The following is an 11,951-nucleotide window of genomic DNA, read 5'->3' on the forward strand; positions in this document are numbered from 1 at the left end:
TGGACAACGGGCCGAAGCCCTTCGGGACACCGGGGCCAGTGTGACAGCCGTCCGCTGTCACCTGGTGACCCCAGAACAATATCTACCGAACATTCTCTGCCCTGTGCGATCAGCCGACAACTCGGAAAGTCTGTGTCGGATGGCCTGCGTCCCCTTTGAGTGGGGAGGGGTCTCCGGCATGTTGAAGGTGACGGTCCGAGACGACGCCCCCGTGGACTGCCTCCTCGGAAATGACCTGGAGAGCTCCCCGTGGGCAGCCGTGGAGCGGAAAGAACACTTGGGGATGTTGGGCGTCCCGGACTGGGCGTGCGTCACCACCCGGTCCATGGCCGCCCGTGCCAACCATCACCCGGAAGAACCAGAATGACCGCCTCCGGTCGCCCCAGCCGAGACCCCCGACCATGACACCCCCCTCGAACCTGCTCAACCTTCCGACCTCGCTAACCTTGACCAGTGGGCCCAAGAGGGGGGACCCACACAAGAACAATTTCGCCAGGAACAGAAGACCTGTCCCTCCCTCGAGGGGCTCCGCCAACAAGCGCTCGCCCAAAGCGCAGGGGATACCTCCGGAACTCATTGGGTCTACTGGGACAATGATCTGTTGTACAGCGAGCAACGAATCGCCGAGCTGGGGGCCAACCGAGTACTAGTAGTGCCCCTCCGCTTTAGAGACTTCCTGCTAAACCTGGCCCACGATGTCCCCCTGGCAGGGCACCTGGGACAAGATAAAACCTACAGTCGCCTAGTGACCCACTTCTTCTGGCCCAAAATGAGAAACGATGTGCACCAGCATTGCCGATCTTGCCCCACGTGCCAAGCCAGTGGGAAGAGCGGCCGCAAACTAAAGGCCCCCTTGCAACCTTTTCCAGTAGTCACGACCCCATTTGAGAGGGTCGGAATAGACATTGTGGGACCCCTGGACCCGCGTACAAAACAAGGCCATCGCTTCATTCTGGTGCTAGAGGACCACGCCACCCGCTACCCTGAGGCTGTTCCTCTCCGGACCGTGACAGCCCCAGTGGTCGGCCGGGCCCTGATGGGGATCTTCTCCCGTGTGGGGTTTCCCCGAGAAGTCGTCAGCGACAGAGGCACGAACTTTATCTCTAAATACATGAAATCCCTCTGGCAACAGTGTGGGGTCACCTACCGATTCACGACCCCCTATCACCCCCAAGGGAACGGACTTGTTGAGCGGTTCAACCGCACGCTAAAAGGGATGATCGGGGGATTGGAAGAGCCCCTCCGTCGCCAGTGGGATGTGCTACTGCCGTGCCTCCTCTTCGCCTACCGAGAGGTTCCACAGAAATCCCTAGGCTTCAGCCCATTCGAACTGCTATATGGGCACCCAGTGCGGGGGCCGCTCAGCCTGATCAAAGAAGGCTGGGAGATGCCTCCGGCCAAGAGCCCTCCAGATGTCTTCCGGTACCTCCTCACCCTCCGCAACCAGTCCCGGCGGTTCAGAGACCTAGCAAAAGCCAACCTAGAGGCCAGTCAAGAGGACATGAAAAAATGGTATGACCAGAACGCCTCATCCATTGAATTCGAGCCGGGGCAACAGGTATGGGTAATGTCCCCCACGGAGCCATGCGCTCTCCAAGACAAATGGACGGGACCCTTCAAGGTAATCGAGCGCAAGGGTCCTGCCACCTATCTGATCGATATGGAGTCCTCCCGGAACCCACTCCGAGTCCTCCACACCAACAGACTGAAACCCCACTTTGCACGAACAGAACTCAGCCTACTGATGGCCACAGACAATGGGGTTGAAGACGACTCCGAGCCTCTCCCTGACCTCCTGCGGACCCAGGAGCAAGACGGCTCCGTGGATGGGGTCCGACTCTCGGAGACCCTCACCAGAGAACAACGCCAAGAGTGCCAAGCCCTCCTGTCACGGTTCGCCAGTCTGTTCTCCCTCACCCCCGGTGTCACTTCCTGGTGTGTGCACGATGTGGACACCGGAGACAGCCCTCCTATCCGCCACCGGGCCTACCGCGTACCTGATCGGGTACGGGCCTGCATCCAGGCGGAAGTGGCTAAGATGCTCACGCTCGGGGTCATCGAGCCCTCAGACAGTCCATGGGCCAGCCCGGTCGTACTGGTCCCCAAAGCAGCCGCCCCCGGAACCACACCAGAACTCCGGTTCTGCGTCGACTACCGGGGCCTGAATGAAGTCACCAGAACGGACGCACATCCCATCCCCCGGGCAGATGAACTGGTCGACCGAATGGGAGCTGCCCGCTACCTCAGCATCTTCGACCTGACAGCAGGTTATTGGCAGATCGGCCTCACACCCCGAGCACAAGAACGTTCTGCCTTCTCCACCCCCGATGGCCACTACCATTTTACGGTCATGCCCTTCGGCATGAAGAATGCCCCAGCGACTTTCCAACGGCTCGTCAATCAGGTCCTGGCGGGGCTCGAAGGGTTCAGCGCCGCCTACCTAGACGACATCGCTGTGTACAGCCACCATTGGACCGAGCACCTCCACCACCTCCGAGCAGTGCTGCAAGCCCTTCAGCGAGCTGGCCTCACGATCAAGGCCAGCAAGTGTCAAATTGGACAAGGGTCTGTGACCTACCTCGGACACCAGGTGGGAAGCGGCCTAGTGGCCCCTCTACAGCTGAAAATTGCCGCCATCCAGGACTGGCAGCCCCCTATCACCCAAACCGAGGTACGAGCCTTCCTGGGCCTCACGGGCTATTACCGAAGGTTCGTGAAAGACTATGGTACCATAGTGGGGCCTCTCACCGAACTCACGTCAAAGAATCAGCCCAAGAAGGTGAACTGGACCCCAGAGTGTCAAGCGGCATTCGAACAGTTGAAGGCCGCCATGTGTTCCGCTCCTGTGCTCCAGGCCCCAGACTACAGCCGGGAGTTCGTCGTCCAGACAGACGCCTCCGACCAGGGCATTGGGGCGGTCCTGTCTCAAGTGAACACCGAAGGCCTTGATCAACCGGTGGCCTTCATCAGCCGGAGACTCCTACCACGGGAGCAACGCTGGAGCACCATAGAGAGGGAAGCCTTCGCTGTGGTATGGGCCCTCAAGAAGCTCCGGCCCTACCTTTTTGGCACCCACTTCCGGGTGCAGACCGACCACCGACCCCTGCAGTGGCTGATGCATATGCGGGGGGAAAACCCAAAGTTGCTACGCTGGTCCATCTTCTTGCAAGGTATGGACTTCACAGTCGAACACCGGCCTGGGCCAGACCACGCCAACGCGGATGGCCTGTCCCGGTTTTTCCGCCTCGACGAGGAGAGTCCCCAAGAGGATGGGTAACTCTCCCCGCCTTCAGCTGGGGGGGACGCATGTTGGACAGGCCACAGGAAGGGCCGCTCTCCCCCGGCTCAACCAGGCCCGAGCCCGGTCACGCAAGTACCACACACCACCATTGCACGTCCTCCGTCCCCTCAGGGACCCCTGCCCCCGAGCACGTTAACCTCGTGGATCCGATCCACTGCCGGCCCACGCGCCCAGCCCGGGCCGCCATCTTGGACACTTCACCACGAGGCCGCCTGGCCCCCGATCGACCTCAACCCGGGGCCTAGCCCGGCCTCAGACATTCCGGCACCACCCTCCACCCAGGAGGTGAGCGGGCTACTTGGCAAGTCAATGGGAGGAAGAGGTGCCGATGGCTCTCCCCCGCCAAGTGCCGCTCGCCCATCGCCTCCCCGGGCGCTGGCTCCACCCCCCTGCTGGGTGTCTGGACTCCCTCATCCCGGACCTCCCGACCTCCAAGTGCGAGGGCCCGGACATCAAAGCACACCAGCCCTATAACTGGGGCAGCTCCAGAGCAGGAAGGCAGTTGTATCTTGGAGTCGAGAGACGTAAAGAGGAACTCATCCTGGACGGACTACTGGCGCTGCCATAGCTCTGTCCTGTGCACCATCGTCCTGCCTGTTGGCGCTGCCACAGCCGTCGTAACCTTCATCCTTCATCATCATCGGGATCTGCTGGCGTGGCCGCGGACCGTTGTAACCGTCATCTTTCACCGGGACCTGCAGGCTCCGCCGCGGACCGTCGTCCTTCCTTCATCCATCTCGGGACCTGCTTGGCTCCTCCACGGCCCGATCATCTAGAACGCCGAGCTCGAGGATTGAGAGCTATTTTGTACTCATTGGTAACTAAGACTGTCCCGCTACCCCTTTCCTCAACCAAAGACTAGAATCGAGGGGACCCCTGAGTCCAGACCTCCTTGTATCTTACCAACGTAACCTAAGAATTGCATATAAAGTCTCGTTAACCTTCAATCTTGTGTGGTATCCGTCTGTGGGGGGGGGAAGTTACTTGTCTGTACAGTCGTTGGAGACGGCTCTCCCTGGAGACCTCTCCCCGTAATCTCGGCCGACCCTCCCGGTCCGTCTAACAGCACAGAAGAGGTGAAGAAAGTTTAGGAGTAAGCCTCCAACAACTATAGCACAGAGATCGGGAGGAGCAGGGGAAACACAAGGTTTGGCTGGGGTAAGAAGTGTGGGACAGGGACATCACAGCAAGAGGCGAGGTGCATGGGCAGACATGGCAGTGTCACACGCAGTAAGGTCATAGACAGCTGGGTTAGAGTTTTCATGATCAGAAGATGTAGAGGCTGGAGGAAAACAGGGTTGAGACACACTGTCACTCTCTCACTCCTCTCCTTTACTGCCAGTCGCTCACTTTTGCCACTTCACACACTCTCTTCCTGCACTTTCACTCCCTCCCTACACTGACACTCACTCCCTGCACTGTCACTCACTCCCTGCACTGACACTCACTCCCTCCCTGCACTGACACTCACTCCCTGCACTGTCACTCGCTCCCTGCACTGTCACTCACTCCCTGCACTGTCAGTCACTCCCTGCACTGACACTCACTCCCTGCACTGACACTCACTCCCTGCAATGTGGTAGATTCAGAGCATACGGTTCACTGACATCTGAGCGACCAGTGATTGAGCAGAGTCTCTCCAGCAAAGCAAAAATGCACAGGAGAGGTCAAGTCAAGTCAAGTCAGAGAATTTGTATAGCGCACTACTCACCCAGAGGGTCTCAAGGCACTTGAGGGGGGGGGGGGGGGTTGCGTTGGCTACTTATGGAATAGCCAAGTTTTGAGTTGTTTTCTGAAGGAGAGATGGTTTTGTGTGAGGCGGAGGTGGGTGGGGAGAGAGTTCCAGGTTTTGGCCGCTAGGTAGAAGAATGATCAGCCACCCATGGTGGCTCTTCGGATGTGTGGGATCGCGGCGAGGGCTTGATTAGACGATCGAAATGGCGTGTGGGGATGTAGAAGGTCAGGCGCGAGTTGAGGTATTTGGGTCCTAGGTAGTAGAGGGCTTTGTGTGCGTGGGTGAGAAGACGGAACGTTATTCTCTTGTTAACGGGGAGCCAGTGAAGGTCTCTCAGGTGACCGGATATGTGATTGTGGCGGGGTATGTCTAGGATGAGGCGGTCGGAGGCGTTCTGAATGCGTTGGAGTTTTTTCTGTAATTTGGCTGTGGTTCCGGCGTAGAGGGTGTTTCCGTAGTCCAGTCGGCTTGTGATAAGTGCTTGGGGGACCGTCTTTCTTGTTTCGGTGGGGATCCATCGGAATATCTTTCTGAGCATACGTAAGATGTTAAAGCAAGATGATGAGATGGCGTTGACTTGTCTGGTCATCGAGAGGGAGGAGTCTAGAATCAATCCCAGGTTGCGAGCATGGTCTGTTGGTTTGGGTGCGCTGCCCAGGGTTGGTGGCCACCATGAGTCGTCCCATGCGGAAGGGGAAGATCCTAGGATGAGGACTTCCGTCTTGTCTGAGTTCAGTTTTAGGCGGCTGTTCTTCATCCACTCGGCTACTTCTTTCATTCCTTCGTGTAGGTTGGTTTTGGCGGTGTTTGGGTCTTTGGTGAGGGAGAGGATCAGCTGTGTGTCGTCAGCGTAGGAGATGATGTTGAGGTTGTGTTGGCATGCGATGGCTGCGAGGGGGCTCATGTAGACGTTGAAGAGGGTGGGGCTGAGTGATGATCCTTGTGGTACGCCGCAGATATCTTCGGTAGCCTCTGATCTGAAAGGGGGGAGGCGGACTCTCTGGGTTCTTCCGGCGAGGAACGAGATGATCCAATCCAATGCTCTTCCTTGTATCCCAGCGTTGCTGAGGCGTTGTACCAGGGTGCTATGACAGACCGTGTCAAACGCTGCGGAGAGGTCCAGGAGGATGAGGGCAGCTGTTTCCCCGTTGTCGAGTAGTGTTCGGATGTCATCTGTGGCTGCGATGAGGGCGGTCTCGGTGCTGTGTTTGGCTCGGAAGCCGGACTGTGAGGGGTCGAGGCAGTCGTTAGACTCGAGGAAGGCGGCAAGCTGACTGTTGACGGTCTTCTCTATGACTTTGGCAGGGAAGGAGAGGAGCGAGATGGGGCGGTAGTTCTTGAGTTCAGTGGGGTCTGCTGTAGGTTTCTTCAGGAGGGCACTGAGTTCGGCATGTTTCCAGCTTTCCGGGAAGTAGCGGTGTTGAGGGAGCAGTTGATGATATCTCGGAGATGGGGTGCGATGATGGAGTAGGCCTTGTTGAAAATGTGGTGGGGGAATGGGTCGGTTGGTGATCCGGAGTGGATGGAGTTCATCAAGCGGATGGTGTCTTCGGTACTGATCGGGTTCCAGGCGCAAAGCGTGGTGGTGGGGAGCTTCAATTCGGTGGTGGGGGGGTGGACTGGTCGTCGAAGCTATTATGTATGTCAGCGATTTTGCTGTGGAAGAACGAGGCTAGAGAGTCGCAGAGGTCTTGAGAGGGAGTGATGTCGTTGGTGCCGGCCACGGGATTGGTGAGCTCTTTGACAATGCTGAAAAGTTCCTTGCTGTTGTGGGTGTTGTTGTCGAGACGATCCTTGAATGCTGATTTTTTGGTGGATCGGATCAGCTGGTGGTGTTTGCGGATGGCGTCCTTGAGGGCGGTCATGTTGTCTGTGGTTGGTTTTTTTTCGCCAAGTTTTCTCGAGGGTGCAGCAGTTCTTTTTGGAGTTTTTGAGGTCGTCATTGAACCAGGGGGCTTTTTTGCTACCTGGCTTGTAGTGATGGTTTTTCATGGGTGCTAATTCGTCAGCGCAATTGGTGATCCATTGTGCGAGATTGATGGCTGCTTGATTTGGGTCCGATGCTTTGGCGGAAGGGTTTTGGTTTAACGATGTGGTGAGCTGGTCGGTGGTAATTTTGTTCCAGTTTCTGCGGGGTACTTGTTGTGTGTGGTGGTGGGTCGTGGTCTTTCTGAAGTTGAAGTGGACGCAGCTGTGGTCCGTCCAGTGGAGTCCTGTAGCGTGATTGAAGGAGACGTGCTTGCTGGAGGAGAAGATTGGGTCGAGCGTGTGTCCGGCGGAGTGGGTGGGGGTGTTAACCAGTTGTTTGAGTCCGAGATTGGCGAGGTTGTCCAGAAGGGTGGAGGTGTTGCTGTCGTTGTTCTTTTCCAGGTGGAAGTTGAGGTCCCCTAAGAGATTGTAGTCCTCGGAGGGGAGGGCGTGTGGGCTGATAAAGTCAGCGATGTCTTCGCTGAATTGTGTGCGGGGTCCTGGTGGTCTGTAGATGAGGGTGCCTCTGAGTGTGGTCTTAGGGTCGGTGTGTATCTGAAAGTGAAGGTGTTCAGCGGCTGAGAGGGGGGCGTCGGAACTGGTCGTGATGCGGATGGTGTTCTTGTGGACGATGGCGATGCCTCCTCCTGTTTGGTTGGTGCGGTCCTTTCGGATGATCTTGTAGCCGCCCGGGATGGCTATTGCGATGTCGGGTGTTGATGATGCGTTCATCCAGGTTTCTGTAAGAAAGGTGACGTCCGGCGTTGTGGTGTCCAGTAGGTTCCACAGTTCAATGGCGTGTCTGTGGATCGAGCGGGTGTTGAGCAGGATGCACTTCAGGTGGTTGTTGTCGGAGCTCTGTTTGGCGTTTTTGGGTGTAGTGTGGGTCTTGTTGCAGCAGAATTTGCAGGAATGGCAGGTGAAGGGTCCATGGGTGAGTCTTGGGGCGGCTTGGTGGCAGACGGGGAGGCGGACGCTGTTGAGAGCATGGAGGGTTGCGGCGTCGTATGTTAGGCGGGTGGTGGGGATTTTGCGGGGGCCGGGGGGTCTGGCGCTGGGCGCGGTCCATGCGCGGACGGGCGTAGACGGGCTTACCTTTGGCGCGCCTTCGGCGCGCATGGGGCGCGTCCGCTGCGCGTGAACGCTGCGCGAAAGTGCATCAGTCATAAGTGGATAGTGAAGGGGGCGGAGCGAGGGAGGGGCAGCTGGGAGGTGGGAGCGGGGTGGCGAGTGGGGAGGGGATCGGTGAAGCTGAAGGGAGCGGGGGTGAGGCCGGAGCAGCGTCAGGAATGGAGGAAGAATCGAAACCCAAACAAATGGAGGCAGAAGGCACAGTAAATAAATACAGGGGCACGGAGGCACTATTAAAATCACTACAGGCACAATATGCACAATATGAAGGCTCAAACACCACTACATATACGGGGGCACGAAGACACGATTAAATCAATGCAGGCACAAAATGCTGGGTCAGTACTTAGCTCAGGACCACTACATATACGGGGGCACGAAGACACGATTAAATCAATGCAGGCACAAAATGCTGGTTCGGTACTTAGCTCAGGAAGGCAGTGGCAGCGGGAGGAGCGACCGGCTCTGACCAGGTCAGGTCGTTTAGGAGTAAGCCTCCAACAACTACAGCACAGAGATCTGGATGAGCATGGGAAACACAAGGTTTGGCTGGGGTAAGAAGTGTGGGACAGGGACATCACAGCAAGAGGCGAGGTGCATGGGCAGACATGGCAGTGTCACACGCAGTAAGGTCATAGACAGCAGGGTTAGAGTTTTCATGATCAGAGGTTGTAGAGGCCGGAGGAAAACAGGGTTGAGACACACTGTCACTCTCTCACTCCTCTCCTTTACTGCCAGTCACTCAGTTTTGACACTTCACACACTCTCTTCCTGCACTTTCACTCCCCTTTCCTGCATTAACACTCACTCCCTGCACTTTCACTCACTTCCTGCACTGACACTCACTCCCTGCTCTGACACTCACTCCCTGCACTGACACTTCCCCTTCCTGCACTGTCTCTCACTGCCGTTGTGTGCTGTTAACACTGGATCTTTGGAACACCCTGATAAGCCACGAGTATTCAGTGATCACAGATTTAACCTCTATATTTGCAGGCATGAAGGGAAAATAGCTGCAGCGCAAATGATGGACGGAATGCTGAATGAATCAAACATTCACCCCCAGTCAAGAGATCTATTCTGTTGCTCACCATGCCAGCCCATGTTGAACCCAGCCATATGCAAATCAGTCTTGACCCTGTGCCTCATGGGAACAGTGCAGCCCGAAATGCCAAGCCAGGTTCCTCCCTGGACTTAGAACAATCATCCTGGGATCAGTTTTGGAGTAACACCCCTTATCAGCCAGGCCAGCTTGAATCCAGTGGAACAGCGAGCAAGAGACCCACATCTGGGCATACCCATCCCACTTAGGATGAAAAGTGCTGCAGCAACAAATGATGGACGGAATGCTGAATGAATCAAACATTCACCCCCAGTCAAGAGATTTGGGTTAAATCCATTGTTGTTTTGCTCACTTCACCACCCCAGTTTGGACCCAGCCAAATGCAAATCAGTCTTGACCCTGTGCCTCATGGGAACAGTCCAGCCCGAACTGCAAAGCCACGTCCTCCCTGGACCGGAAACAAGTATCCGAGGACCGGTTTCAGGGGAATACAATCATCAAGGAGCTGTCTAAACTCTAATGGACACTCGACATGCGGTCCTCAAGAGATTGTATAGAGTTTCATATATCCCGTTCAATATAAAAATTACATGCAACTCCTCAGTCCACTCTTCCCAACAAACTCCTTGACCTGAGTCTGTGAATTCAGCTTAAGAATCTCCCTTGAAACCTGCACCTTGAAAGAAAGCTTGTCCAATAGCGCTCTTCTTGAATCGTATGCGGCAAGAACTAAAACTAAAGTCCAGGCGGTGGTTGCTAGCTGGAAAAAAAGGGCCCTGGATTTTGCTCCATGCTGTCACTAGAGACACAGTACCACAGTGCGTCATTGCATCAGCAGCCCATATAGGATCCACAGAACCACGTCACTCGTATCCCTGCACCTCCTGATAGGGATGGGCGATGTTTCAATGACCTGGGAAGAAGGACCAGTTCTGCGGGAGCCACTTCTGTAAAGACAGGAAATGCTCTGCTAGTCCAGTGTGTAAAGATAGTTCACCTATTACCGACCTCATCCACAAGCGCAGGCGCTGTGACAGGAAGGCAATAATAATGGGAGGAGCCAGCCTCAGCATCCATAGTCTGCACTCGAACCATGGTTTCTAATGCTGGTTTGGTTCCCATTACCAGGAAGACTTACGTAACTGGATACCACTGATCTTCACCTCCAACTGTCCAAGATCCATCCTCTTGCAGTCTGGTAAAGATGACAGTGCTGTCCTTCTGGGTGACTCTGTCTCCCAGCCCTTTGCATCACCCCTGGGGAAGGAACAGGAAGTGCCCAGGCATCCGCAGGTCTCGTCAGATCCTGCAGGATGGGAATTCAAGGACAACTCTTCCACTTCCGGGTCCCTGCCAGGAGGTACCCTGCTGAAGCCTAAACCAGCTCTTGCTCTTGGCCCTGGTAAGTTGCCTCAGGTCATGCAGAACGTTAAAATTCAACCACTGGAGTTTAAAATACATAGGGAAGAGCCTTTTATGCTGGACACTATGTTCTGTAAATAAGCAAATTAAACCTTGTTGTAGTCCTGTGAGAAGTTGGCCTGGCATATGATGTCCACATAGACCCCCCAGGATATTGCGGCATAGATTTGCTAATTTTGCGGCAATAAAATTGAAATTTAGCAGCACAAAAAAGAAAATTGTGCAGCATTATTGCAGCACTTTATTTGACCCGTAATCATCCCTTTTCAGCCTTAAATCAATGGAACCTTTTTTAGCAGAGTATTCCACTTTGAAACAGGTATGTTTAAAGTTTCTCCAACTCTGTGGAGAAGTGTGGCTCACTGGTTAGAGGAGGCAGTCCCTGATGCAGAGGTCAGACCAGGGTTCAATCCCCGACGCGGCAGGGTCTTTAGCTCAAAATGTCCACTGACTCGATAATTCTCTCCTCGGTGCCTACTCGAATCGTGGATTCACACAACTCTGGGCAATAGCTTGCTTAATCTCCACTACGGCTCCACCGCGATGGGATGCCTGGTCTTCACCTTGGGGATGCCCAGTAGGGGTAATCTCGCAGGGAAAGGCCAGGACGGGTTCCCAAAGCAAGCGCCTTGAGACCTTACGGTGAAAGGCCCTATATAAGAACGTATGATTTACGATTTATTTACTCTACGGAAGCATAGCTCCGATCCTAACCTCATGGGATTTCTCTCTGAGATGTTCTAGTGCCCATGCATGCACCCCTGCACCACTTTCACCACTCCCTGGGTTTAGTCATACAGCCCCCTTCGCTTTCTGGTTTCAGTCACACAGCCCCCTTCGCTCCCTGGTTTCAGTCACACAGCCCCCTTCACTTTCTGGTTTCAGTCATGCAGACCCCTTTCGCTCCCTTGCTGCACTCATACAGCCCCCTCTTGTGTTGCGTGCACTGGCTCCCTGCCCCCCCACCACACGCTTGGTCTGGGCTCTTTTCATGTCCGTGAAAGCTTTATGGCGTCTCTCTGGAGATACAATAGGGTCCCCTTAAAGACACTGAGTGAGCCATCAGCCCTTTCTTGGACTTTATGCCAGAAGCAGAAGTAAATAGATCCATCCATGAAGCTTTTTGTGCAAATGTGTCCCTTTTCCACAGAGACAAAACCGGGGCAACCCACCTGGGTCCTATTGATACAAGAAGACACACACATTTTTATTGTGGGGGGGGGGGTTCATTGGTTCCAGACTTATCGCTATTTAGGAATAAACCAACTGTGCCAAATGTTCCTGTTAAAATGCATAGATTTCAAGTAGTGGTAAATATAACAAAGCACAAA

Source organism: Lissotriton vulgaris, chromosome 1_1 (genome assembly GCF_964263255.1).
Source record: "Lissotriton vulgaris chromosome 1_1, aLisVul1.2, whole genome shotgun sequence".
In the NCBI taxonomy this organism is placed as follows: Eukaryota; Metazoa; Chordata; class Amphibia; order Caudata; family Salamandridae; genus Lissotriton; species Lissotriton vulgaris.